Genomic DNA, 27,317 nt, shown 5'->3' with positions numbered 1-27,317 from the left:
TATGGGTATGCCTGCACCACCCCAGCTTTAGTAATGACAAAATGTAATCTGTTTTTAACAAAAAGGTGCATTAAAGGAAAAGCACTATTAGAAAATATATCCTGGATGACATTCATGGTACCAGTGAACTGCATTAAGGCAGTGCAGTAATTAAAAATTCACTTCAGAGGAGCTTATTATACCTTAATTCACAGGTACCCCAGCTATCAAGGTTCTCATGGACCCAAGCATTATGAAAACATTATGCCTCCATTAGTTGCTAAATTTTTGACTTAAATCTTCAAAGGAGATGAAAAACTTTCCCAAACCATGCAGATAAAAATAATGAATATGAAAGACTTAGGAAGCATTTAGAATTCAAATAATTAGGCCACAGTGGATACTTTCAAAATATTAGCAGTTATGCCAGTATAAAAGAAAATTCCTCCTTGAGTTGTTTGCGAGGTTTTACAAAAATAATATTTAGTTAACCAGTCACTTATAAAATTTTATTACTAGTAGTGTGACTTAAGTTAACTGTTTTAAGAAAATCTGCATTTAATAACACTTATAATTCTGGAATTATGTGAACTAGAAGAAATGTATATGTAAATTTACATATTTCCTGATGGGTGAATATTGCAGGCTTTTTAAAAAAATATATATTTTTTCTCCCTTATTTTTATTTGGGTTGGTATTGGTTTCTTTCCTCTTTTCTTTTGAATTTTAGACTTCATGGAATTTTAGACTTAGCATGGAAAGTATCCTGTGACAGGGAACTGGGTGTTGGACTGATATTTTCATAAACCCATCTAATATAATCACATAATCTTTTGCAACTAGTAACAGTCACCTTAGGAACTATCACTCTATATGCTTTTTTAAAGTGTATTACATTTTGTTTGCATTGCATAGAACATGGTAAGGAGGAAGACTGCTTGTAAAAGATTGCACAGGAACCTTGTGGTACAGAATCACTAGGCAGTAAAAAGGCAGGTGGTCATGGCCTTTCAAAGCTCATCCAGAAGTCCTGATCTCCTCCTCTCCCCAGTCAAAAAAAATGGAAATGGTGAAGATGATTGTCTTAAATAAGTGTAGTGGATAATATTACATGAAGCGTTGCAAAGCTGTTCAGGCTCCAGTCTGTGGGAAGAAATTATTCTCCCAAAGTTTTGCTCAGAGATCCCAGAAAAATGAAGGCTTTTAAGCTTAATGAGTTTTTTAGTCTCCCTTTGAATAGGCTAAATTGTGTTTATGCCTATGAAATATCTGGTCTCAAGAAGCCTCCCTATTTCTGTTTTAGTATTAACATTCTGTTAGATAGGCAGAATTGATTATAAGTCAAGACAGCCGATGTACTTTGCTAGAAGTGAAAGATGCCTATGAAAAAGGAAGGATTTAAACCTAGATCTCCAGTGATCTTAGGGATCTAAGTTATTAGCCAGGGAAAAGGATTTGCTTTATTAATGATTTTAAATGGCATGGATTAATTAATGTGATGTATTAGTCATTAATCCAATGCTATTAATCTGTTAATGACACCACATTTCTTGGAACCATCTGTAATATACTATGATCTGGTATCCTGATTGCGTAGGGGTTGCCTTAAGAATTTCACTTGACAAGTCAGCAGCAGCTTAAATATGTCCTGGGAACCTGCTATCAGGAAATTCAAGTGCAGTGACCTGTATTTGCTTTTTCTTTGTTTTGCTGCTCTGTGTTTTTGTAGTTCTAGCTTGACAAAAAATTATTATTACAACTTTTTTTTTTTTTTCTCACCAGAATCATGCCACAGAAAGAATCCCTGAGGCTCAGATCAGGATGCAGTTCACTTATCTAAGAGAAGAAGGCCCTGTATATTAAAACAAGCTGGCCAGCGGCCCACTCCTACCTTAATATTGTTACTCTTTGTTTTTATTCTTCTTCTCAAGGTCCACAAATATATCAGAAAAGACATGTGGCAGTGAAATATTAGGATTTTTCTGTGTTTATCTGAGTGACCATATAACACAAAGTATAACACAACATGGAGCCTTTTACTTGCAACAAGAAATGAAGCAGCTGTAAGGAATATTTACATGAAAATGCCTACATTTGTACAGGCCCTTAAAGCACATATTTCACACAAATTCAGATGATTATTTTGCCTATGACTCTTGCACTTCTAGTTCACTATTGTTTTATTAAAGGTGCATTGAAGGTCAACTGCCACTAACTATACTGTTACATATTGATTTAACAACTTGAATTAATGTAATTTTCTGTTGTTCTCCCTACTAAATGTACAGCAGCACTTCAGTGCCCCACTCAATAAGATCAATATCACTCATGTGAAGTTCAGGCTATGGCTGCCGCTGCCTTGTTCTCCCTTTCTCCTTGCTCTCTTCTCACAGGGTCAGACAGGTTTTAGTAAATGCAAAATCTATGTTCCTGCTAATAGGCTGTGGGACTTCTCTTGATGGATGCATTCTGCGCATACCAGTTACTCTGAAGCAGAATATTTCATGCCTCATACTGATTTTTTTAAAATCATGCTACTATTTCTCCTTTCACAAGAAAAAAAATCAAATTATAAAGGCATTTTTTGTGCTTTCTTCTCAGACTTTCTCCAAGCCCTTGTTAAAGACTAGTTATACAAGTAAAATTACATACTTTGTAATTTTTAAATAGCAAGTAATTACTCAATAGCCCTTGCTAATCCTGATGTCCGAGCTAAAAGACCAATATATAAAGAAATAAATGTGACTAAGTTAAGCATATGTTTAAACATTTGTTTAAATGGTTCAGAATTGGTATACTAGCAACCTGGAAATCTACGCCTTAGTGAAAATATTTTCGCAGTTAAATGTTTAGCGCTTGGACAAAATAACATTTAAAACACAATGTGCCTTGGTGTTGCATGGAAAAGTATGTGTGATTGTTCCTATTCCACGGCTGGAACAAATGTGTCAAAAGGGAAAGCCATAACTGGTATTCAGATGGCAAAATGATGGTAAGTTTAGAATTGAGCATGTATGCCCCAAGTCAGTTTCTCTTTCAATAGTTTTCATGAAATGTCAGTGGTCTTATTTTCTTGATGTCTGTCTCTTTTAAGCCAGGAGTATACATATGTGCGTAAGTGATGGAAAGGGATGGAAAGTATCTGTGAAAAAGAAAGAAACATGAAAGCTAATATATTTTGACTAATTTTGAGAATAGAAGAGGATATGTATTAAATATGAAACTGATATTTGTGCTTTCATTTAACAGAAGAATAGCAGTAGCTGCAATAACCAAAAAAAGGAAAAAAAAAGTCTTAGCAAAAGAACCTTGCCTCAGGTTTCCTTCCTTAATTCACAGTGAAGAGTAGATTGACATTGTGATAATCTAGTGCTGCTAGACTTTTCCTTGCATTCTTTTCCACACACAGCATTGTTCTTCACATGTGCTCACTCACATGTAAAGGAGGTATTACAGGATGCCCTGCTTCTCCTTGAAGCATCAGTGGCTGGATGTGATAAAGATAAGGTTACAGAAAGCCAGTAGGATTGATGCAGCTGATGAAGCCATGTGCTTTACATGCACAACAATAAAAGCATTACACTTCCTGATCCCTGCACTGTAAAGCTTAGAGAATGTAATTAGAGAACAATAGTTTAACCTGGGAAGGTACTAAATTAACCCAGACAAGCATGATAAACAGAATCAAGTTTTTTGTTCTGGCTCCAGATAATAGAATGAAGTATATGGATCAAAGGTAAAAACTGGACATCTTTCTGCACTGGATGACTGTCATTGAGGATATATTTTGAGAATTTGACTGTTCATGGGTTTCCTGATATATTTCCATGTGGTTCTGCTTTCTGAAAACAGACGACATGAAATAAGATGGAGAGGAAAAATAGGAGATGACTGCCAACAGTTAAGGTATGTCTATGAACTTGAGAAAGCCAAAGGATGAAAATTTTATATTCCAATTTATAGTTGTCAGCAATTTAAAAGTGTCTTCTGTAAATATCAAACTCAGAAGGTACTTTTCTCTCAGAATGAAGACTAGTGTCTTTGTTAGCAAAAGGAAGTTGCCTTTGTGCTTTCTGTCCATTCTCTCCATTTTGTTGCCTTTCAAAAAAAAACCTTTTAGCTGTATAGAATATAACTGATTTAACATGCCTCAGAGGATCTTTGTGCTGAATTGTTTAGTGTCTTATTTGTTTTTTCTAAATTATTATTAATAAAAATAAAAACCATATTGTTCTTAAAATTAATTTTCCTTCTCTCCTATGTCTCTCTCCTGCTATTCCACACTCTGTAAAATGACTGAGAAACATAGTGATTAAAAATTCGCATCATGCCCATCTGCCTCTGTGCCCTGCACTTTGTCATCTGGCAGTTGGGTATCAAAGTAGCCTCATCAATGTTCTTTGAAAACTAAGCAGATTGGACATGTAATTTATATGTAAAACAATTACACTGTGTTAGCTTGCTTTTGGCAAGAGTATTAGAGCTCATCTTGGAGATAGGAAACAAAAGCAGCACTTCATCTTCATAAATTTTAAATAAGGGGAGGTGTATGTGTGTGAGAGAGCAGTCTGGCAGGAGCTTTTCCCTACAATCTTTCTATAACTAGTTCTTTCCTGTCTAGCCTAGTGTGTGCTACTGACATTGGCTGGAATAATATGTATTTTAATTTAATACAGGTGGTGCTAATAATTGTCTCCTAGAGTTTCTTTTAAATAATTTTTTTCATATTCATTTAAAACAGAAGGCTTTGGCTTGCTGACAAGCTTCAGAACCAAAATGTAAGAGGATTAAAAGAGTTAATGTAATTGTATAGACTCATTTTCAGCCAGACAAGTTTATTTTGTCATATTATCTGTGCAGAGCCTACTGTGGTATGCTTTTAAACACTTCTAAGTGCTCATTCTCAGATCTTTATAAGCAGCATTCATGGAAGTCTGTCTGATAAGAATGCTAAACTGAATGCCATATTTTTTTCAAACTTCTATGCAAAACCCATCATACATTACTGTTTTCTAAAGTTCTTCAGGGCATTTGAGAACAAGTGCGTGATGGAATGTACCAATGATGGAAAAATCTTTAAAATAATGTTTCCATGAATTCTAGCTGTAATCTAGTCAGTTTTTGTTTCATCTCAGTTTGGAGTTTAGGTTAGGGGTTCTGATCTGTTAGCTAGCTGTGTTCTGTGTACCCCCACGCACCCCCTGTGTCTCTTCCCCCCGACCCCGTGGCTGTTCACTTCGGGTCCCTGACTGTTGGAGCTTCTGCTGTCACTCCTGTGACCACTCCCAGTCCTGCCCAGAGAGTTTGGTGCCCATCACTCCAATCTCCCAACCCCATCCACCCCAGAGCCCGGGGTCCACCCCGGTTGCATCCCTGTTGGGCGCTGTGGTCCACGTCATTGCCATGGTGCCTGCCCCCATCGGGCGGGAGGGTCCCTGCTCTCCTCACCCTGCCCCCAATATAAGCCCGTGCCTCGGAGTGCTCGCGGCCATTTTCCTCACACGCAAGCTGGGAGTGGGTTGTGGCGCCTCTGCGCAGCCACCTGCAACAATACAGGACTTTCAGCCTTCCACAAGTAGGGAATACAGACGTTCCTTCACTCTTTCTTGGTGTCTCTCGCTCGCAGTGGCAAGAATCCACGGCCAACCCTGCCCGGACAGCGGCATGGAGCCGAGTCCGGAAACACGTGGTGATCCTGGGCTCTGGAGAGCTGCGGTACCACTCTAGGTGCCGGAGCTGCCTGGGGACCAGGAAAACATCACGAGATGCTGCAAGTTTATAATTGTACCTTCCATTAGTGGTTAAAAAGAAGTTTTTCAAATTTGAGCCAGATATCTTGTTCATAAAAAAATTCTACTCCTTTACCAGGACATTCCTGGAAATAGCTTGTATTTTAATGAGTAGGACAGAGATTTGCAGCTGTTAAATCAGCTCTGGATTCTTGCTCATATTTTTTTACGGGAAAGATAAAAAAGAATTAAGGTGGTGTGGGATGGAAAACTTTTTTATTGTTTGGGTTTTTTTTTCCCAAATCTCCTGATTTGAAATAATATTGCAGTATCAGATATAGAAAGTGTTGTGAGGTTCATATTTTACATTGAGATATGAATTCTGTCAGTAAGCTTTTAGGGGTCAGTAGACTGGTCCCTAAAATGAAAAGTAAACAGTAAAACTTCATTGTATCTAAATATAAAAGTTGGCATAATTTTGACAATCAGCCCCCCTTGAGGAAGGCAGCAACCTCCAGCCAGAGGTGTAGCTTTTATTGTGCTCAGAACCTTTGGGTAACTTTGGGGATAGATTCATTACAATGATTTTCTCTCTGCAATTTTTTTTGAGGGAGACAGTCTTAAAAATCAATAACATTCTGACCAAGGATGTGAAATTTGATCCTCTCTGCCAGAAAGAATGGTGAAGGTTACCTAATTTACCACCTGTAATAGGCTGTTGGTGTTGCCTGGATGAGTTCTCACTTCAAGCTGTTGATCCTCTCACAGCTTGCTTAAGACTATCAAGATAGCACCAGTGTAACTCCTGTACTTTTTGCCTTCCAGAAAATCTACTATGGTGCATTTTGGGGTAAAGGTACAGTGAAGGTTTTCTGTTGTGTAAAAAATTTTTAAACAGTCATTGAAAAACTTGTGATACTTCACTGAGTGGTAAGAACTTTCATCTGGATGATCAGAGTGTCTCTTTCTCTATAGTGAGCAATTACATGATTAATTGTGAAGCAGAAAAGAAGCAGCTAGAGAAATTTTCAGAGTGTCATTTAGAGTGCTCTAGGATGTTGTTCTCAAGAAGATACAGACTTGACTTCACTGTAGAAGAATTAACCACTTTGCTATTTCTTTTAGTTCATGGTTTTTAGCAATTGGGCTTGGAGGCTTCTCTCTTTTTTTCACTTTCTTACAACTGCTCACAGTACAACAATATGAAAGTCAAGTGAAAAAAATGTCATTTCTGTGGAAAAGAACCCAAAATGTTGTGAGAATGACAAAGTACTATGAAAATGGGTTAGAAGTAGGAAAATAAATTATTTTTTGACTTATTAATGGTCACCAAGAAAGACACTGTACTATTCAGAATAATGGCACATGAGAAATTTGTACGGGCCAGCACTGGAGATGGAGGACCACATTCAGGCCCACCTCCACTGCAGTCCACACAGAATCCTGCACCTGAAATTCATCACCATGGTCAGTACCGTAACTATAATAGCATTTCTGTGTATTACTGTGAGTTGACTGCCATATGAGGACTTAGGGAACATATTCAGAGATCAGATTCCCTAGGCAATGTCAGCTGTATGGTTTTGGGTACACACCCACAGGGTCTATTAAGTATGGGGTGTTTTTCAGTGCTCCCTGACAGGTTAACAGTAAATGCACCTGACTAAAAACCAAGTAAGAGCAGATTCCAGCTGATGCTGTAGCATGCTCTGTGCAAGCAGAAGCAGTCCTGGCTCTGATCTGACAGAAGGCTGTGCTGTGGCTGTGTCAGCCTGCCAGCGACAAATGCATTTTATCACTTGGTAGTGAAGGAGGATTGCTGTCTGGCAAACCCTCACCTATCTGTTTCCAAAGACATGCTAGGAAAGCTTTGGCTCTTGAGCCATATAAATATTTCTACCAGCAAGATTCAGTCCTCACTATTGGTGGCCACATGTGCTTGGCAAGGTTGGTGGGCCTGTGCAATCCAACCTTGGTTTGCTTCAGAACTCCCCATATGGGGAAGGATGCAGCACTTCTGGCTCTTGTTCATTTCCAACAAACTAGCTGCAGATTCCTCTATTAGATGACACAGAGAGAAAAGAAACAGTGTAAATGCAGGTCAAGTGAAATAGTTAGGTAATTCAAAGAAATCCCTTTTGAGATACTTAGGGCTACTATCATCCACCTTTCTATTTTGATGCTGGAATGGGGAACATCTTCAAAGCTCCATAGCAAATTTTTGCATTCTGTAAGACCGGAAGGTCTTAATTTTTTAACGGTTTTTATACATCCCTGAACATCTAATTCAGCTGAAAAACAAAAATATAGGAAGAAAAAAAATTATACAACATAGATAATGAGCAGACCTGTAAAAATTTTAAATGGTTTTGAATGTTTTTACCCAAAGGGCAGTGGTCCAATAACTTAAGTGGATTATTTTCAGCTCATAGGAAAGCTCAGTTCACTATTAAATACCAAGCTGCTGATCTTAAAATTGTCAACAGGACATAGCTGTCACAGAGGTGTTGAAAGAGACCTTGGTTGTAGAATCTTGTAAAATTTGCTTGTAGCATTATAGTGTGTTGAATATTCTTGAATTTTGAAGTAAGAACCAAGGAATTTTAATTAGCAGAAAATAAAGAAAATTATATATGTTGTGCCCTAGGCATTAACTAAACACAATGTTAAAACCTGTTTAAAAGAACCAGGATAGCACTGATGCCCAGTATAAGGACAACATCTGCATGGAATGGCTGCCTATCCTGAATGTTCATGTGATAATACACAGTTCTTGTGTGACAGCATTGCTCCTGGCTAGTGAATTATAAAAGCTAGTTCTCATGATAGAGACTGGTGGAAGTAGTAGCTTTGGCCTCCTGAACTGTCAGAATTTGGTGAGCAGAAAGATGGTGACATAGAGGTGTCATTGCCTTTTCAAACTCCTTTGCCTCTTTTGGGCCTCTCAAGCTCGTTTTGATCAGAACTAAAATGTGTAGGTTTTGACCACTCCAAAACATAAAATCCAAGTGTATTTTTTAATTTTTCAGATGAGCTTTTACATCTTAATTAATGAAACCAAACCCTCAAATTTATATGCTCCTGTTCTTCATGCTGTCTAAATTTAAATTTATTATATCAAGTTAATTTCTAATAGAAACTGTCAGGGATGTGATCAAAAGTCTTTTTAAGTTCAGCTTTTGTCCACTGTCATTGATCCGCAAATTTTTCTGTCAGAAGATGTTTGAAATGCTTTTCACATTGTCTGATTCCTGCCTGTCCCTATGTGAAAGTCTATTTGATTAAAAAGCATTGCACAATTCATCAAGGCTTCAGATCTTTTGGACAAAGTGCTGGTTAGTGTTTCTGCAACACATCCCTAAATGGGAGACTGAGTGGTAAGATGTCTGTTTGAAGTGGGAGACTTGTCTATTTGTCAGAGGTCAAAATGAAAAGTAATTTTTACTGTAACTAATAGCAAAGTGGCGTGCTTGAGAATAAAAAGGCTTCAAAATGTCTCTTCTTCTGCCACCCCCTTCCTATGCTACAAAATTGAGCATGCAGATATGACCTTTCTTGGTGTATATGTGTGGGGGAGTTCTGAAATCGATGTGAAATCACGGTGAACTAAATTTTTTTGGACCAAGGATTTGTGTTGTTCTGAAGTATGATGAACAGATTTTGTCACCTTGTTAAAGGAAGGGAGTCTCTTAAGCGGTGTGACTGTCACACACAATGTGACGGGCACAGACTCCCTTTCCACATGCACACCTCTGCTGAAGCTGGCAGTGTCTAAGCCGTGCCTAGAACTAGGTGTAGTGTTAATACACCTCTGTCACCTCCATGGGCAGTTTAACAGAGTGTGTGGCTGTAGCTACATTTCTTTTGTACCCAAGCTAACTCATATTTGCCAAAATGTACTGTGCCATTGGCCAGTGCAGTGCTGGTCACTGACATTTGTCTGTGCCACAGGACACTGTGTGGGGCAGTCTTCAGACCACCAAGTGACTTGGATTGACAAACCAGTCCTTGAGAGGTAAAATAAGTGCTGTCTGGATAGCTAAAGGAAACAAAAGCAAAAAATACATCTGGCAACAAAGTTGTATCCAAAATAAAGAAGACATGTTTACGTGCCTTTTAGTTAGGACTAAGCGCTGTAACTATTTCCTTAAGACTATGTTAAATTCTTACTCCCACCATTCAGAGACTGAGTGTTATCTTCAAAGATCCAGAATAGTAGAGGATGGTAATGCTGATTGAAATTCAATGGCTTGGGTGTTTTTGAGGTCTCAATAGCTAGTAAGTTCATTTGCTGACTATAAAGAAGACTATTTTTTTTTTCTTATTTTCTGTTTATTGGTGGTAGAAGCTTTTAGGAAAGGTATCTGTTCACTGCATTTTTGCTGTGCTGGAACAATAAACCTTTGGACCTTTCTGTGTGTTATACATGAGAACATGAGTTAATTTTTTTTTAAATATTACTCTTCTGTAGGAAAGAGGTTGATATAGACATCTGTATTTAAATTTCATATGCGTATGCCCTCCTACAAAGCCCTAGCAACTGCAGCTTTAGTCTGTGGGTCAAAAAGCATTGCTGACTGATCCACTGCGCTTTTCACCATCTGTTCATAGCAGTGTAAAGACACAAAATGATGAAATTTCATGTTTTTCATATCAAAAACTCTGTAATGAAATACTCATGAGTGGTTTTTTTTTTCTCCAGTTTTTGTTGACTTGCTGCATGAACTTTTCTTCTATATCTCCAGTGAACATTGTCATGTGTGTTTTGTAAAAGTTTTCATTGACATTAGTGTCAGGGGCCCTACTTACAGTTGTACTAGCTTGGTACAGGCATATTGTTATGTTAGAAATAATAAATTTCTATGCATGTGAGTGGCACCTCATTCAGGGTTCTTTAGAAGCTGTGATGTTCTGTACCACTGAGCCTCGCTTACAGTCATGTGAAGATGACATTCCTGTCCAGATATTGTGAAGCTTTCTAAAGTATTCTAAATAGATGGTGGAAGACACTAGAGAAGAAACAAGTAATAGGTGTCTTTCTTCAGTTTTTCTTTGGCATAAGTTAAAATTTTAAAGCAATTTTGAAATTCATTCTTAAAAAAATCCTGCTTTTTTATCATCCTGTGTATTTGTTTCTTTTAAGTGTCTGTGTTATCACCCTCTCTCCTATGATGTGACTGTCTTACAGATTATTTGATAAAAGCCCAGTCATCTTTGTTTTTATGTTGCTTTTGCATTTGTTGTGTATGCACATATCTGACTATGCCTTTTTGCTTCATCTTCAGTAAATAATCTCTTGGATTTTCAAATGGACATGGATAAATAGGGAATGGAGAGGAATTAAGATATCTCTATACTACTGTATACATGAATGCCTCTGCTGGTTGAAAGTGAATCTTGGAGAAATAAAATTCACTGTTCCCTCACAGTTTTCCCACGAAAAATACTGTGCTTTGGAGAAGAATATGCTTCATTTTGCACTATGCAAAAAGCAACAGCTTGCTTCTCTTTTGCAGGTGAAACACAGGGCAAACTGCTGTGTGTAGGGTCTGCTAAAGTCAACTACTCTGTGGAGTCAAAGTTCCTGTATTTGACTGTTTCTCTGATTTAATGCTGGCAGAGCCCTCTCTGAAAACATAATATAGATTTTAGTTTGGACCTAGCCACCAGTTTGTAGTTTGCCCTTTATGTTATACAGCTGTCAAGTCTTCTGTACTAGATTGATTTCTCCCTACACCAAAAGACCAGCAATGAGACCAAGTGCCAGTCAGTTTTCTTAATTAGGTTCCTTTTAAATACTTGCTTGCACTCCTTACAGTGTCATTTGAAGCTGGATCTTGCACCCCTTGAGGTGGATCTGCCATTTTAAAGGCACATTTTTGCATTAATTTCTGTTTGAATGTTTGTTTTTTAATGGTTTCCTCTTTTTTTAAAATGTCAAAATGCTTAAACAGTATAGCAGTAAGCTGTAAAGTCATGAACAGAATTAAGAAATAGAGAGCTTGTTCTAGAATAATTTAAATGGTTGTGTTGCTGCTCTTCTGACATTATCCTCTCTGAGAGTGGTAGGACAGTACATAGCACCTTCCATATATTTCATGGATCTAGGAATTATGGAAATTAACTATGATTAGGAATTAAAAGTTAACAATGACATAGTAGCCATGTCTTCGTTCCTCCCAGGAGGGCCTCTACTAGCACAAGGAGCATTGGCACTTATAGAGCCCTGCTGGTCCCTCCCTGCAATGCCTTTTTGTTACCTTAAGAGAATAAAAAGTAAAAAGTTGTTCAGGCAACTAAGACTTTTGCTTTATGTTGCTAATGTTGCTTTACACTTTGCTATTTGATATGATCAGTCTCTCTCCCATTCATAATTTCTTTTTGACCTTGAACATGAAATAAAATGTCACTTCCTCTGGGATCTGTACCTGTGATGTGTTGACTTTTGAAGGAAATCTTCAGTCAGAGAATTCCCCTGAAACTCTTAATGTCATAATCTTTAAAAAAAAGCCCAAACAAAAATACTCACCTCTCCCTTTTTTTTTTTTTTTCATGCAGCACACTGCTTGAAATTTTTTTCAGTCTATTTCTATTCCTCTGCTTGGGTTTAAGCTGGGAGAATATAGCTGAGAAGAAAAATCAGAAGTATTGTGCCTGGCATGCGCCTGTGTCAGTTCCTCTATAATGCTGCTTCCAAAATTCACAAACAAAAAGTTCGCTCTTACCATTATCAGTTTTTTGATTAAGTCCACAAATTGCTGATTCAGAACGTGCCTGAACAAATGGAATAATTGTATTTAAAAATGAATCGAGAATTTTACCCATGGTGACTTGCTTCCTCTGTTTAAGTTTGCTCATCTAAAGCAGAAATGTGACCATCTGAAGTTAATTTACTAACGGACTAGCCATAAGTAACTGTGTATGTTTAAGCAGTGCCTGAACATACACTGTAGATAGAGGGTCAAAATGTGGCCAGATTAGCAAACATCTACAGTTGTGGTGAGAAGAGCAAACGTGAATCTCCTCATTCTTTCCTGGGCCCTAAAATGAGGTGAAAAGCATCAAAGTATTGCCATAGATGTCATAGGCAAAGAAGTAGCAAACTGATACTTTAGGTTTGATGGTACCCAAAATTCCCCTACAGCTCACAAGAAAGCTGCTGTGTTACCTTAATGCAGCCCATAGTGCATCCCGCAGAATGGAGACTAGAAATCTTTTGAGGAACTTCCCTCTGACAATATTTTTTCCCCTAGTTGTGCTGCATCGACTGTCTGTTGTGTTCTGTGGTCCAGGCAAATCTGGTACATAGCAGCAGTGTGCATGTTCTCAGCATCAGTTCTGTGGCTTCTGGACCCTAATTTATTCTTCTGAGTTACTTTTGTAATATACTGTTATAATTCTAAAACCAATAAAATGGCAATGCAACAAGAGCACCTTGTGTTCCTGCAGTGACTTGACTTAAATTCTCCACGGTTCTGACAGAAGATATCAAGCTTCTAAGTTTGTGATAACTTTACCTCACAAGGGTACATGGAAGGTTCTCCACTGGCTTTTCAGTTTATTAATTTTCATATGATTTTAAGTATATACAGTGAATAAGGGTACAAGTACACCAGGGAGGCTTTTTACATGGGCTAGTGTAAATAGATTTTTTGTATCAGACCATAAAAGATGCTCTCTATTTCCATCATCAGAAGGTTCTGTAGCTTCAACTTATTAATTTCTTCAGGCATGACTCTTGTTCCTTAGCTAGAATTTGGTAAAATTTTTGTTCTTTCTTTCCTGTATTCTGCAGCTGTGATCAGCTGGAAGTAACCTGAGAATTCCTCTCATAAGCTCACCCTGACCGCAATTCTTCTCTCTCCTTCACTGCAATTTCAATTCCTGTTTTTTTCTTCACTGCTCTCTCCTTCACTGCTCACTCCTTCACTGCATTTTCTATTCCTGCTCTTTTCAATGTGTAGGGTGATGACAACTGGTCCCTGCTGGCATCCTAGCCAGTTGTCTGTCCAGAAAAAAAAAACATATAATTGGTAGAAAAGCCAGGTCTTTCCTTCAAAGATTTTCATTTGCGTGAGTTTGATTATTTCTGTATTCTGACTTACCATCAAAATTAGCTGGAATTGCTCCCATCTTACTGGGACACTGGTAGACATGAACCTAAAGCTTAATCTTACCTTAGAAATTACAACTCAAATGGTTTTTTTGCATGACTGTACACGTTTGTCACTTATTTTGAAAAGGGGCTTATCACTTTTGTGTACTGTTCCGTGGATGTAACAAGTGATGCTGCAGGCTCGACAAGCTGTTGGTATAGATTATTGACACTCATTTCAAGTGACTTATGCAGAGGCAAAAAAATTAATGTCTTTTTTTTTAATGTACAGTGGCCTAATAATGTCAAGTTATGAAATATACCAACATTGATTCTTTTAGGGAAAAAAAAGTGCTTTCTTGCTTTTCAGGTCACTTGCAATCATTTTAGTGGAAAACCAATTACTTCCTTTTTCTTTTAACTGCAATTCTGATTCTAGAGATAGTGCTTTCTCTTTTCCATTCTACTCTCTGTAACTAAAACACTAATGCAAAATATGTTTATTAGTTTAAAACCAGCAGAACTTTTTTCCACTTGTATGCACAATGCAACAGATGTGGCTGGAGCTTCTGACAGAGTGAGATCATAGAGCAATTTCTTGTAGTGGATAAGAATTTTATACATGAAAACACTTTTTAAAGGGACATTGCCCATTTTTCTGTAATCCCTTTTCTTCCCTAATGAGTATTCAAAGGTGGTCAATCATGGGAGAGTGAAGTAGCCATCTTGCCTAGTTTTCTTTTTGTAAAGCACTAACATGCTCACAGAGTAATGAAAGCACTTCATCACCAGATGGCAATGTTGCATGAGCCTAACCCCTGCACCTCCTCACAGGGGTGCAGCGGGAGCAGTGAAAGGAAGTAGTACAATTTGTTTAGGAGAATGATCAGCCATATTGTCAAAACTCTTCTACCTCTTTAAAAAGTATCTACAATGAAGGTCAAAAAGGATAATTTCCGACTTTTTAAAGTGCAGAGAAAATCTGGAAGGAAGTTCATATGAAATTCAGCTTGAGTAAGAAGATCAAGGACACCTTTCTTAAGGAAGTATATGCTTACACTTCTTTGTCCTTTTTTTTTTTTTTTTTTGTAATTGCTCTTTATAATAATTAACACCCAGGGACATTTCCAAGGTTATACTAACTTTACACAAGAATTCTGCCAATCACAGTTCCCAGACAGTAACAGTGAGATTTTGTTTTCCGTATTAGTGGTTACTGAGGGTGTGAAATTAATTTTTTTCCTAATTTTAAGGTGTCAGGTGACTGTATCGGTTGTAGCAGTGCATAGCTTTAGTAAGCTTTGTTTTTTTTTTTTTTTTCTCCTGAAATGAATTTCTAATGTAATTCTGCTTACACAGGATTTTTCCCCAAAAATTTATTTGAACAGAAATCATAATGTCAGGACATATTTTGCATTGAATGTTCTATTGAGTTCAAAGCTGTTCTGTTTATTTGTATTACACATAACAAACACATATTGCTTAATGTATGAATCGTAATGAATCTACTGTTAAGATTATGGTCAAGTAGCCTACTTCTAAAATTGTAATAATGAAAGTGGAAATCTAACTTATTGAAAGAGGAGAACAGATATTAGACGAAGTCTAATTGGAAACACAAAGATAAAATTTAAGGTTTTCATAGTAAGAAACACAATTTGACAGAGGCACACATAATTGAACTCCACCTGCAAATGCAAAATTCCTTTGTCTTTTCAGTAACTTTAATCTATGTCCATCCCACAGATGGATGACTAGCTAAAGTACTCATAGTATTAGTAAATAGTTTCATGACTTTTTTAGCTATTTCTGAGTTGAAGAAAGCCTGATGAATATGCTTAAATTGAAGACTGTGTAGATCACTGAGCAATAAATTGAACAGGGAGTATTATGTTCTTGAAGTAAGTAGTAAGGGGTTTTGGCCCAATCAGTTTGTGCTTCCCCAAGACACAATAGGTGTCTTATTGCCCTTGGGCATGCCTTTAATACAGCAGGTAATTCTACCCATTGTTTTCTTATATTGACTCCAGAAGAGAGCTAGGATGATTTAGTGGCTTCATTAAGCACTTAGACAGAGAGAATGAATCTAGGCCTAAAGCTGCACTAATAGAATTAAGTATCCTTGTTCTACACTGTTGTCCTCCTTCTCCTTCTGTGGAAGGCAGGAAGAGAGCAAAGGCTGGTTATCAGCCATATTTCCAGTGGTCCCTCACTGGTAGTTTGAGGTGCCACCAGTGTTGGATGTGTCTGTACCTTGAACTTCGCATGTATCACCAAGGGTGAATGTTGTAGTTTGGGTTGGTTTAGTTAGGGATTTTAAGAAATGTTAGTTAGGTTGGTTCTTTGTACCCCTATTTCCCCTCACAATGGTCTGCTCCAAGCTGTCTACCACGGGAGCTCTTACATGTCAATCTTGTAACCACTCCCTGCTTCTTCACAGAAAGTTCTGTATCAATCACCCCACCTTTGCACTCCCATTTGTCCCAGAACGCTGTACCCACCTCTGTTATGTTCCCACAGGTTGTTATGTTCTATGTCACTCCCCTGTTGTCTGTCCCTATTGTGCGAGGGGGTTTTCCACCCCTCGTCCACCTGCCCCCTATTTAATCTAATGCAAGCCTTTGTTTGGCGCCATTTTGCCCTGCATCGGCGCTGGGAACGGCTGCTCTGACCACTGCTATGGCCACGCGGGAAATAATAGTTCTCAGCCCTGCCAGCAAAGTGTCCCTCTCTCGTCCCTTCATTTCCTCTCAGCGTGAAGCTACCAAAGCTGTGAACCCACGCCGGTGCACTAAGCAGGGAGCCACAGCCACAGCCCTGGAGTGCCCGTCCATGTGGCAGCCACGTTCTCTGGAAGGGCAGCTCTAGCCAGGCTTTCCATCTGCCAGAGGCCGTGGTGGGTGAAAAAGCCACAAGTGAAAACCATAAGGCAAGGTTGGTAAGCAAATTGTCAGACACACTGCCGTGGTGATAAAGTCCTCTCTCAGCAGTTCCCTTGCTTTGCTCTACCCAAGCAGCATTTTTCCGATGGGTGCTGGTGGGATTGTCTTGGTTTTGCATACTTTACCAGGTGCCAGTGAGCTTAGCCAAATCTCTGCTGGTTTCTGTTTGCCTGGAACCACAGCATCCTTTGCAAGGTTTCTTTCTTTCAGAAAGGGAATCTTCTCACTGCCATGTGTCTCTGTACATTTCAAGGCTCCATTGGCAGTACATGACATCATTCAGCCTAGAGAAGGAGGACTGAGATACTGGGAAACCTGATGTCAGATGAGATGCTTGGAGGAACACAACTTACAACTGTGCCTGGAATGAGGGCTTGAGAGTGTATGGACTGCTTCAATCTCACATCACCAGGAGAGTTGTGGCTTGAAAGTTATTCCCTCTCTATTATGCTTTTGGTGAGGAAGTTCTTTAGAAAGCAAAATGTCATTGCAACAGTAATTTGACATGTTGTTGTAAAGTGGTATGTTTGTATGTTGGAGCTGGATAAGCAATGCATGAGTGAAACATGGCAAGGTATTCCAGTACAATTTTGTTGCTCACTCAGGCTGACTCACTTATCCAGACCGCTGTACAATAAGATGTCAAACTATTGTCACCGTGACAACACTTTTCCTTCTAATTTCACACTGGTAATTTTGATAGAACAAGAAGGATTACATGTGAAGATTACACCTTTAAAAACAGATTTGGAATGACAGGATAAATTATAACATTATTGTCTAATGGGTGGAAATGAAAATTTTTGCAATTTCAGGCTCCAGCAAAACTGCTTCTTTTTTGAGGTATGGAATCAGACTTCAAGTGGATTTCACAAAATCTCCTCTAGATATCTAAATTAAAATCTATTTCAAAGAAACCCTTAATCAGCAATTCTCAATAGAATTACTATCACAATGCACTCTTTAAAAAAAATTCTTTCCTTTTCTTTCTTTTTTTCCTTAAGGAAGTTACAAGCCATTTATTTATTTATTTATTTATTTATTTATTTTCCTGGAAGGAAAATGCAAAGTGAGATAGTAAGAACAAAGAAATAATTTCCCTTTTCTGAAAAGCCAGTGATATAGATGTAAATTCTTAAGTGGGGAAAACATTCTTCTCCCTAATCCCCTAGACACTACTATATTATGTATTTTTTCCCCACTGATAAATTAATTCCTACTGACATTTTATCAAGATTTACCTTGCTCAGTTTGAACTTCATGGAGGTCAATCATCTGTATTTAATTTTGGGGTTTTTTTTAAAGTTGAACAAGTTTTGAAATGTGTTTGGCTATAATTAATAAAAAAGTTCTCATAAAAATAGATCCCTGCTTCTCTGGGAGATAAAATGATTTAAAAACATTATTAATTGTTTAAAAAAAAATAGTTAATATTTTCACAAGGCAGTATTTTAAGCTCTGAACAATTATGTGAACTAATTTAATTTACTATCACAAAGCTGATGGAAAAATCATGATTACCATTTGTTGTGTGATGCCAATGAAACCCATTCTCAGTTGGGGAACCTCCTGTGGGTTGGGAAACCCAAAAAAGGCTGATGCAGTGATCTAGAAGATACGAGGAATTTACCTGTTCCTTTCAGAGCAAATGGCTCTGTATTGACAGTCCAGCTGGAACTGGAAAACTCTCCTGTGTGCTTCTCTCGTGTTATGAGCTGGTGGTATTTCTTAGCCTGGTGGCCAGTGTAGGCTGCCTGGCTAATTTCACTCAGCTCTTACCTGCCCGTGGGAGCTGTGACTAACAGAGAATAAACATGATGATGACAATCCACACAGAGATCATGAAAACTTCACAGACCTACTCTACAACTCTTCTTCCTCAATGTCACTGGTAGGAGTTCAGTGAGTGTTTGGCCTCAATTTGTACTTCCTCCTATGGCTCAGGTGTGACTCCAGTCAAGCTGCACCCACAGAAATAAGCACCGAAAGAAAATCCTAAAATCCTACATTTTTAATTATTTTTCTTCCCCCATTTTTATAATCACAAGCTAGGAATTTTGTACGGGTCACAAAGAGGTCAGTGGACATCCTCTAATTTGGATTGCAACACAGGGCTTAGCTGTTGGTCTCTCTTTTTCATTCTGTGGTTTGCACTGAACACTCATGCAATTAAGAAAAATGAGAGACTAAAGGATGATTTTGGTTTAAGAAAAGTAGAACAAAATTTGGCTCTCGACAATAACTGGCAGCGGAAGAGAAACTTGCAGGCTTGATTTGTTTCTCATCAACATGAGAAGATATGTCATGCAAATTATGGGCTGCGGTAGGAGTTTCTGCATACTCTAAAACCTGCTTTTAGAATAAAAAAGAGTTTTATTTACCAGAGACATTTAATGAAATGTGCTACAGCTACCAAGATTCCTTTGAGATAAAAAGTTTAAGAACCTCAGGTTTTGAGAATTCATGTTTACAGCCTATTTGAAAATTTTGAGTTACATTTCTAAAAGGTTGCAACTGTCCCATTCAAAGAACATAGAAGTCCCTTAGAGGTTAGACAATGTCTCTTACTCAATTTCAGTGTCTGAGGAACACCAATCCCTAATCTTTTCTCTCCCTAGAATTCTCTAGGGTATGTGCCACTGGCCATTACATCTTATAATTAATGTGAGAGTTGCTGTACATGGAGTTTAATACAAATTCAGTCAACTTATAGTGGGAAAACTGATGTTCTGTATGCATTGAAAACATAGATAAGACCAATTTTGCTTGCTATGTTAATTGCGTAAGGTCCAGATGAAACTTACATGCTCATTCCTCAGCACAGGCAGTTAGACCTGATATTAATTGCTACCACGTCCTTTACAGGAGATGCCTCCTCTCCTCATTTACACTTTGTCAACTCCACCATGTTTTTTTTCCATGCAAGCTGGCCATTGCTACTGCTCTAAGTTAGATATCATCCTGATTCTTTTAACAGAGAAACCAGTTAGCAGTACAAATAATAGCACATAAATATAGAATAACATATTAAGTATTTTTTAAAAAACAAAATAGGTTTCTTTTCTTTCCCTACACATGCATTCTAGGGGTAAAATCTTGGGCTGGGGAGAAGGAATAAAACATGAAGAGCAATGCATAAAACACCTTATAAGACTTCTGAAAACATTATCTTAAAACTTAATTGCCTGGTTTTGATGGTACACATATGAGCTGGATTTTGTCACAGAACTATTCCTGTGCTTCCTTGGACAAAGACTTCTTTTCCTGTCATCTGTAACATCTGTTACTGCTTGTTCTTGAAAGGCTTTAAGAATTTTATGAGAAAAAGCAAACCTTTTGGTTTTAAATTTTTTTCAGCTACTGACCCTGTATTGTTCAGGTGCTGTTTTGCCCAACACAATGTGTAAATCAGGTTAAAACAGGAATTCAGATCAAATAGACTTCATTCACGAGTTATAGGTACCAATCTAGAACTGTCGTTTCCTTAAGATAAGGTAGAAAGGGATACACTAAGAGGCTACTTATGTTCAATCATTTCAGGAATAATTTCTATGTTGGGTTTTAGTTTAATGTGCAGTATAAAGCATTCATAGTAAACATTTTTTGTTCCCCTTGAACTGTCCCCTTGAACTGTCTGAGAAGTGGAGATTTTATAATTTCAGTTAGGACATGGAGATTTACAGCACCCAGTGTTCTCTAAAGCAGTTTCCTTCTTGTTTTTATTCTTCATTGTCATCCTTGCCATCTTAACCAAATACTTTGATCACTTCAGCAGTGCAGATATTGACATTTTTCCTGTGCTTTAGAGACTCTGAAATGCCTTGGTTCATTTGGTATGAGACTTTCACATGATTAATGGTAATCATATCCAATGTTTTCATCGTGTTTCCTGAAGTCTCAGCTGTTGTTCATATGAGTGTATTGGTTTCTTTTCCACTGCTGGTTTGTGGAGTGCCTGTCACTTACCCCTCTTGTCACTGGGGCCTGGGTAGCTGTCAGGTCTGGGCAGCGCTATCTGCTCTGCTGAGGCACAGCTGCCAGTCTTTGGTGCAGCAGAGTTTCCTTGTATTCTGCACATCATGAGAACAGTACCTAGGTACTCTTCTGCTCACTGCTTGAGTTCTTCAGCATCCTGTCAAAAAATGATGAATGTATAGTAATTAATTGCTTGGTATCTAGCCTTAAGAGCCACAGCTGGGCCCCTAGTGAAAAAAATGGACAAAAAAGGCTAAAGAGGATCAGAAAAGAATTGTTCAAATTACTGCATCAGGGTTCTGGCTGCTCTAGTACACTGTATCCAAGGATCTCAGAAACCAAAGAAGGGTTAACAAGCTGTGAAATAGGAAACTATGAATCAATCAAATCAAAGAGGAGGATTATTCTCAGGTTTTACTGAATTTGGTAAAAAAGGAAAGAGCTTCTAGAGCACCTTCTTATAACTCTATACAGAAATAAGCTTCAATGTTCTCTTATGCTTACTTGAAATGTAAACAGAGATATTCCTTTAAATTCTCCTGACCTTATTTAAAAAATGAAGCACAACACCCTGCCCCTTACACCCAATATAATTTGATGTTTGAGTAACATTGACTACACTGGAATTTTTCAAAATAAGTATAAAACTTCTTGCAGCGATACTTATGGGCTACTGGACAAGAATGGATTTACCTAGACATAGGGAGAAACCACCTCTGCACTTTGACCTACTAATTAAGTGAAGATCAAGAAGCAGGATGTAAGAAGAAACAGTGGATAATCATAAATGGCCTTCAGATAAGACAGCAAAATTAAGTATATTCATTCAAGAAAGCTAATAAAAGTAAAAAAATCTTGCATGTCAGCACATAAGTTAAACAATGTGGATTATGAACAGGAGAAGCTGAAAATCTTAATACACAGTCAGAAACATCTTTTCTATAGTATAATGGGTTTTGTGGCATTACTCATTACTGTAATGCTAGCATTCCTGCATATATTTTGCTCAGGCAGGAAAAAAGTGTGATCTTGAACATGAGGAAGACAATATGCTTGCCCTGAGGTTTTGAGTACATGTGGAGTTAGACTTGTTCAAAGTCTGTGATAAAAAATGCAGACTTATATGATAGAAGTATGGGTGATAATTTATGTAAAAAAGTAGAAAGCACAAGGTGGAAAACAGGGTTCAGTGGAAGATCGTAACAAATCCAAATGAAGATCCAGACTGTCCAACAGAATACAGGAACTGTGTTCTGGTGAAAGCAGGTGAAACCTTTCTTTTGCTAAAGAACAAATAGAGAGGGAAATCAAGGATGAAACCGTCTGAGGTTTTGAACTGAAAATGATTGAAATTGAAATAAGATTTTGAGACCTTTGGGAAGAGAAGAAAGCAAAAAAAAAAAAAAAAAAAAAAAAGAAAATTATGGACTTCCAGAAAACAGATTTCAATTAGCTCTCAGAATTGTTACTTAAGGTTACAAAGGAAGAAAACTGGATAGAATAGCATAGCTAGGTAAAGTAAATAAGCCCAAGTCATGGCAGTTTTACCAACTTCAAGGAGTGATTAAACACAAAATGCAAACTTGGTTATTTAGTTGACAGTCTGTTGGAAAAGTATATTGTGACTATGTAGTAACAAAGCTGAGAGTCAAGGTATGAAATGAGGTTAAGTAGCAGAAAATGTCAAGGGTAAAAGGATAGCATTTTAAAATGAGTTAATTATAAGTTCCACAAATATATTACTGGCAAAAGGAAATTGAAGGAAAAAGAAAACCCTTTCCAACCATCACATGATATATATAAGCCTAGTTACATTTATTCTTCACAAAAAGATCAGTCAGGAGCAGATGGCTAACACAATACTGATGACAAAGGTTTCAAGCTGAACTCTGGAAAAGGCAGATAAGAGATCACTTAGATAAATTAGGTGTTTTAAAATTGTCTGGTCAAATAAACTTCATAATAGTATGCTTAGTGATGTTGTCTGAGCAATTTCAGAATGGTTGGAATTTGCAGAGAACTTGTGGAGGACTGCTGTGCAACAGGAGTGCTAGAAAAATAGCAAGTGTAGTGCCTAGTACTAACTTTTATGTAGAAAAGAGAGATCCAGGAAACATGGACTAATGGGCTAGTTCAGTTCCAAGACTCTGAAATTTTGAAAAATAACAAGGAACAGTGTAATAACTAGGCTGGATTTATTGAGAACAAAGTAAGTCAAAACAAGTTATAGTAAGGTGAAAGGATGTGTGGATAGGGGAGATACAATAAATGCCACCAGCTTTTGACATTGGTTAATACAGTAGCCTAAAAGGGCTGAAAATGAAATACTGTCTCAATAGAAAATATTGCAGAGGTGAATAGCAAGATTTAGAGAATCTGTTGAAATGGATGTATGTATCTTTCATGGTTCCTTAAAGGGTCTAAGTCTCTTCAGATTTTAATGGAAATTAAAAAAATCTTATTTATATTTGGAGATGATTAACTGTAGGAGAAAAAATATTCTAAAATTATCTTGGGAAAAATTAAGATGAAACTCAAGAAAGGACAAGCTAACATGTTGACAGAGTAACTCCACAAGTACAAGGTGGGTGCGCTTAAGGAAAGTTTGGTTATTATCTCATGCAAGAGAAACATGAATGAGTAACAATATTGCTTCCTGTGTAACGTGATCTTGTACCAAAGGAACATCTGGATTTGGGCATATAAGGAGAATCATAGATAAACTGAGGTGAATCCAGAAAAGGACAGTGTGTGAGCAAGTGTGATTTCCGAGAAAGAACTGAGAGTTCTGCATATGTTTATCTTCAAGAAAAGGTTAGGAAAACACTGAGAGCCATTTTCTGATATAATTAGAAGGGTGCTTGCTAAAAGAAAAAGTATGGCTTGTTCTCCCTTCTGTGGAGAGTACTAATGAGCTCAGATGCAAGATGGAAAAAAGGTCAAGTTAGAAATCAGCAAAAAGCATTTCCAATTGTAATGCCACTGAAACACTGGAGTACATGACTTGGGTGATACGATGGATTTTGCATTTCTGGTGATCTTTCTGTTCATTTTGATAGATGCATTGTCGTGTATATTTGATCCATAGAAGAATGAATAAAAACGTCTTCATTCAGTTTCTTTAAAATTTTCTGTAGAACGGTTTGTCTGTATACCTACAATGCAGTGCAAGTGACTGCTAATTATTCCTCTTGAAATATTATCCGAAATAAAAAAAAATCTGTGGAACTAAAATGATCTTATGTGAGTTTGTCTTTAATTTGAAGATATTTCACAGATGTTTAAATATTTTTTTTAAATCTACAAAGCAAGAAAGCAACCTAAATAGAGGTGAAGAACATAAAATTTCAAATGCATGGAAAAATCAAGAAATACGTGATTGTAGTTCCACACGGCTCAATTTAGGGCCAGTGCTCATTAGTATATTTTATAAATTATCTGGATGCAGGAATCAAATGTACATTAAGTTAGTTTGATTATGATTCTGAATTAGGAGGAGCTGTGGACTTCCTTGATGATAGAGAGGATCTTGTAGAGAGAAGAGTTCTGAACCCAAAGGGTGGTCAGTCACTAGAGTAGTCTGTCCAAGGAAGTGGTCAGAAGTCTGACAGAGCTGAAGGAGCATCTGGATGATCCTCTTATAGTTTAATTTTAAGTAGCCCTGTGAAGAGCATGGAGTTGGACTTGCTGGCCCTTATAAGTCTCTTCCAATTTGAGATATTTTGTAATTCTATAATGTAGTATAAAAGACCATCTGGACAGTGTTTAGTATGTTGTATGCACCCTTCTGAGAGTGGAAAAAAAAAACATTAACAATTATGCTTTAAATAAAACTATTACCAGTAACAATACTAATATCTTTTGCATTAACAACTATTAGTAATAACAACAGTAATGTATTTGTGTACATACGCAACTGAGATTATTTTGGGCCAGATGCTACATCAGAAAATGTAAAGAAAATGGCAAAGGTAGGTATGTTTTCTGATGCTAAGGACTCCATGTCTGAAAGTTGATAGTAGATAGTCCACACTTTGTTTTCCTACAGCTGAATTTAGTCTTAATTAAACTTCTCTGTTTAATATGAAAGTCTATTAAGTATGACATGTAGAGATTACCCAAGGAAATCAAAACATAACTTGAAAAAAAACACCTATGTATTGAATTAACATGTAGATTAGCAGCAATTGTCTGTTAAATTATATTGATTTTTGCTACTCTTGAATTTTAAAAATAGTATATCCAGTGCTGCTAAACTTTAATTCATGTTAATTACAAAGGCTCTAAAGTCATGCTTTCTGTGATCTGCAGACTAACATTGATGTAGACTCTGGAAATATTGAAGATCAGTCCTGGAGCTTATGAGCAGTCCTACTAAATATAATGAATTTTCATGCTGGCTAAGAATCACAGTATCTGGTGTGTTTAACTTGTATTTAGTTTATTATATTTTATAATTTTAAGATTTTAATCTATAGCTAGTAATTTTAATGCTGCAAATTATCTGAATATACATTCTTGGCATGAATTTACAAATCTATTGGAATCTGTGTATATCTGGAAAAAGGGGAAAATCAAAGTTGCAGCAGACAAAAAAATTTTATAATTCTAGTCAATTTGTATCTCAGAGATAAATAGGAGCCCTGCATGCAATCCTGACAATATTGAGAGCTTGGTATTCTGAGAAAAAAATGGGGCTTTTCTCTGCTAATGATTAGCATGGAAATAAAACATTTGTACTGCAGATTCTTCCTCCTTAAGGTAGGCAGGGCCTGTAAAATACAGTCTACAGACAACAGACGGAAATTTGCTGGATGTTGGACCACTGCCTGTTACTGATCTTCCATGGTGGGGGTGAAGAAGTGGCAGCATATAGCCCAAGGGTGACCAAAATTGCTTTCAAGGGTCTTGAGGCAGTGGGTAAGGGAATGTGGGTTACAAGTTATATTCTCCTCTATTCTTCCAGTAGAAGACAGATAAATTGGAAAAAACAGACAAGTTGAGTCTATTAATATATGGCTCCACTGCAAAAATGTTGGGTTCTTTGACAGCAGAAAGGCTTATGCAGCACCAGGGGATGCTGGAAGCCACTATGCTGCTGGAAATCTATGTCCTAGCTGCAATTACTGAGGCCTGTTGGGATGAATCCCCAGACTCGAGTACAGCTATCGAAGGCTATAGGCTGTTCAGGAGGCATAGGTGAGAAAGGAGGGATGGAGGGGTTGCCCTCTATATCAAGAGGTGGATTGAGTGTGATGAGCCATCTCTGAAGAACACCCTGTGAACTGGAGAAGAACAACAATGAACAGGTAAAACCTGTGGGTAAGAAACAGAGACTGAGGCAACAAAGGGAATTTTGTGTTTGGTGTCACTACAGGTCCCTGACCAAAGGTAGCCTATAGATGAGACCTTCTTGCTCCAGCTCGCAGGTTCTTGTCCTGCTGGGAGACTTCAGCCACCACAGTGTCTGCTGGAAAAATAGCAGAGCAAACTGTAGGCAGCCCAGGAAACTCCTGGAATGCATGGAAAATAACTTCCTGACCGGCAGGAAGGGCTAATACATAGCCCTAGTGGAGGAGTTGCATTACTTAGTCTGTTGGTCACCAACACAGGTGAGTTAATTTGGGCTATCAGAATGGGAGACATCCTGGTCTGCAGTGATCCTGCATTGGTGGAGTTTGCAGTCCAGAGGAGTATGGGTGAGTAAGGAGCAGCACAGGGAGGGCATTGACCTGTTGAAACAAGTTCTGAGGAAAGCTACCAAGTTCATAAGAGGCATGGGGCATGTCTCCAATAGGAAAGGCTGAGATTGGTCAGCCTGGAAAGGCAAAGGCTTTGAGGTACCTAATTGCAGCCTCCCAGTACCTGAAAGGAACCTACAGGAGAGTTGGAGAGAGGCTTTTTCCAAGGGCATGTAGTGACAGAACAAGGGGGTAACTAAAAGACAGTAGTATTAAATTAGACATACTATCAATGTTAAGGAAACTTCCCAGTCTGACCATTTATGAACCTCTCTTGGTAGTCACACTCCCAAGGCCAGTGACTTGCATTGAGGGGACCAGTGCCTCTTCACAGTGAGTGGCACCAGTGACCTGACAGGCCCCTGCTTTGCTCGCTACACACCCAAACATTCACAGCAGATTTCCTCATAGCAAGGTCTCACATGTCTCATTCCACAGAGAAGTTTGTTCACAGCACAGTAACTCAGAAATAGCCTGAGCTGGTGTCTCACCCCCCAGCAAAGCAATCCCCAGGCTTTTATACTCTCACAGTCTACCACTGCCCAAGTCTTGCGCTTCCTCTTGACTCCTGCTGCTCCTGCTATGTCTCTCAATGTCCATTCACCTGTCGGGCACCACTTGTCTTCATTCCCCCTGTTATCTAAAGGGTTGGCAGTTCCTGGCCTTTTGTTGAAGCTCCTACCCAGGGCTCAATCTGCATCTCAAACTTCATCTCAATTTGCAGGCTTGCAGAGCGAGCTGTATTCCTCAGCTGGGAGGGTGGTGAGGCACTGGAAAAGCTGTGGATATCCCATCCCTGTAGGCGATTAAGGCCAGATTAGATGGGCCTTTCAGAAACTTGGTCTAGTGGAAGATG

This window comes from Anomalospiza imberbis, chromosome Z, assembly GCF_031753505.1.
Source record: "Anomalospiza imberbis isolate Cuckoo-Finch-1a 21T00152 chromosome Z, ASM3175350v1, whole genome shotgun sequence".
In the NCBI taxonomy this organism is placed as follows: domain Eukaryota; kingdom Metazoa; phylum Chordata; class Aves; order Passeriformes; family Viduidae; genus Anomalospiza; species Anomalospiza imberbis.
The sequence above is the reverse complement of the archived record's forward strand: the minus strand, read 5'-3'. Positions refer to the sequence as shown.